The sequence below is a fragment of the Piliocolobus tephrosceles genome, chromosome 13 (assembly GCF_002776525.5).
Source record: "Piliocolobus tephrosceles isolate RC106 chromosome 13, ASM277652v3, whole genome shotgun sequence".
NCBI lineage: Eukaryota > Metazoa > Chordata > Mammalia > Primates > Cercopithecidae > Piliocolobus > Piliocolobus tephrosceles.
In genome coordinates, this window is record NC_045446.1 from 61,400,226 (window position 1) to 61,402,151 (window position 1,926).

At 47.4% G+C, this 1,926-nt stretch overlaps 1 pseudogene; it reads right to left on the minus strand.

The window, feature by feature from the left end:
• Positions 1–557: 557 nt before the first annotated feature.
• Positions 558–1,367, minus strand: LOC111540972 (annotated as a pseudogene).
• Positions 1,368–1,926: the final 559 nt, after the last annotated feature.

The following is a 1,926-nucleotide window of genomic DNA, read 5'->3' on the forward strand; positions in this document are numbered from 1 at the left end:
AAAGGGAGAAATAGTCAAGAAAAAAAGGGGGGTAATGGGTCCCAACTAAACCCAAGTCCAGACGAGGTAAATAATATTAAAACTTTAAGCTTGAGAATAATTTTTGACTCCATGCCCTGCCTTCCAGACACACTGGGGTGGTAGTTGGGTCCCAAGGTTTCAGGGGACCCAACTCCATGTCTTTGCCGAATGCAGCGCATGCTGTGGCTCTCACAGGTTGGAGTTCAGTGCCTGTGGCTCTCTCGAGCTAGAGTTGCACCTTGGTGATTCCACAGATCTGGAGTGTTGGGAGCAGCCCAGCCCTACAGTTCTTTTGGGCATTACCCGAGTGGAACTGTGAGGTGGCTCCACTAGTATGGCTCCACCACTATGGCTCCACCAGGCATTACCCTCTCTGGGTGACTCTGCCCCTGTGGCAGTTCTCTCTGTGGGCACTGCACTCCAGCCGGGGCGACAGAGACTGTCTCAAAAAAATAGAAAAGGCAATAGATCTGGACAGACATCTCATCAAAGAAGATATACAGATGGCAAAGAAGCATATGAAAAGGTGCTCAACATCATATGACGTTCCTGCCATCCAGAAGAGCTGACAGTGTCAGTTTGATAACTTGCTTTAGGGTCTGAGTGTATCCTAAATCTGTCAGGCTGGAGTTGTTCACTTTAGCCGGGAAGCAGACGTCAGGGTCAATCTGATAACTGGCTGCTTTCCGAAGTGCGTGTTACTGTTTCCTGCAGTCCAGGTGAGATTGACAGCGGTCTCCAACTTCTTGCTCACCTTTTGGTAAATGGAGCCGCCCAACTCTGTCCCGTCATTCACATTAGTGTGAAGCTGGAATTCATCAGTTTTGTAGCCAACTGCAAAGTTGCTCTGGGTCACTCGGGACTTTGCAGTCTCAAAATGCATTTGGTACTCGGCCAGTCAGCCCTGGTAACTCAGCACCAGAGCACCCCGGATGGAAGGCCCAGCAATGTCGAAATTCATGTCCGGGCCCAGGTTAATGTGCTCTCGCTTGTACCCTGTCTTGATTTTAGCATTTTTCCCCCCCAGTGATAGGTGAGAAGGATGAATCAAAGGTCAGCTTCAGTCCACATGGAAGCTGATCTTTTAGAGTAATCTTAGTGCCTAGTGTATTGCCGGTGATTCATTTCTCTGTAAACGTCAGGGTGTACTCAGTCCATCTGTACTTGGTTTCCAGACTCCCCGTCACTTTGGTGGTCTCAGTGTTGGCTGAGCCTGAGCTTGTAAAATCCAGCCCATTCTCGGATTTGATTTTCAAATCAAGCTTTATTAAGCCAAATCCATAGCCCTTGGTGAAGACATCCCTGGCAGATTTGCTAAGATTGGCATACATGGGTGGCACAGCCATCTTCTATTCTTTTTTTAAAAAAGAAAGGGTGTGACAGAGTGTGTCTGTGAGAGAGAGAGTGTGTGTGTGTGTGAGAGAGCGAGAGATGCTAACCTTGTACCCTGATATGATAGTTACATAATCAGTATATTTGGTTTCTAGATCACTGTGCTTATTTTTTTTCTTTTTTTTTTTTTTGAGACGGAGTCTCGCTCTGTCGCCCAGGCTGGAGTGCAGTGGCGTGATCTCAGCTCACTGCAAGCTCCGCCTCCCGGGTTTACGCCATTCTCCTGCCTCAGCCTCCTGAGTGCTGGGACTACAGGCGCCCGCCACCTCGCCCGGCTAGTTTTTGTGTATTTTTTAGTAGAGACGGGGTTTCACCCTGTTAGCCAGATGGTCTCGATCTCCTGACCTCGTGATCCGCCGGTCTCAGCCTCCCAAAGTGCTGGGATTACAGGCTTGAGCCACCGCGCCCGGCCATTTTTTTTTTTTTTTTTTTCAATCTTTAATTAAAGATGCTTAAATTTGGTTTGTTAATTGTATTTTAGAAATCATAATTTTAGGTTATATTAATTTCATT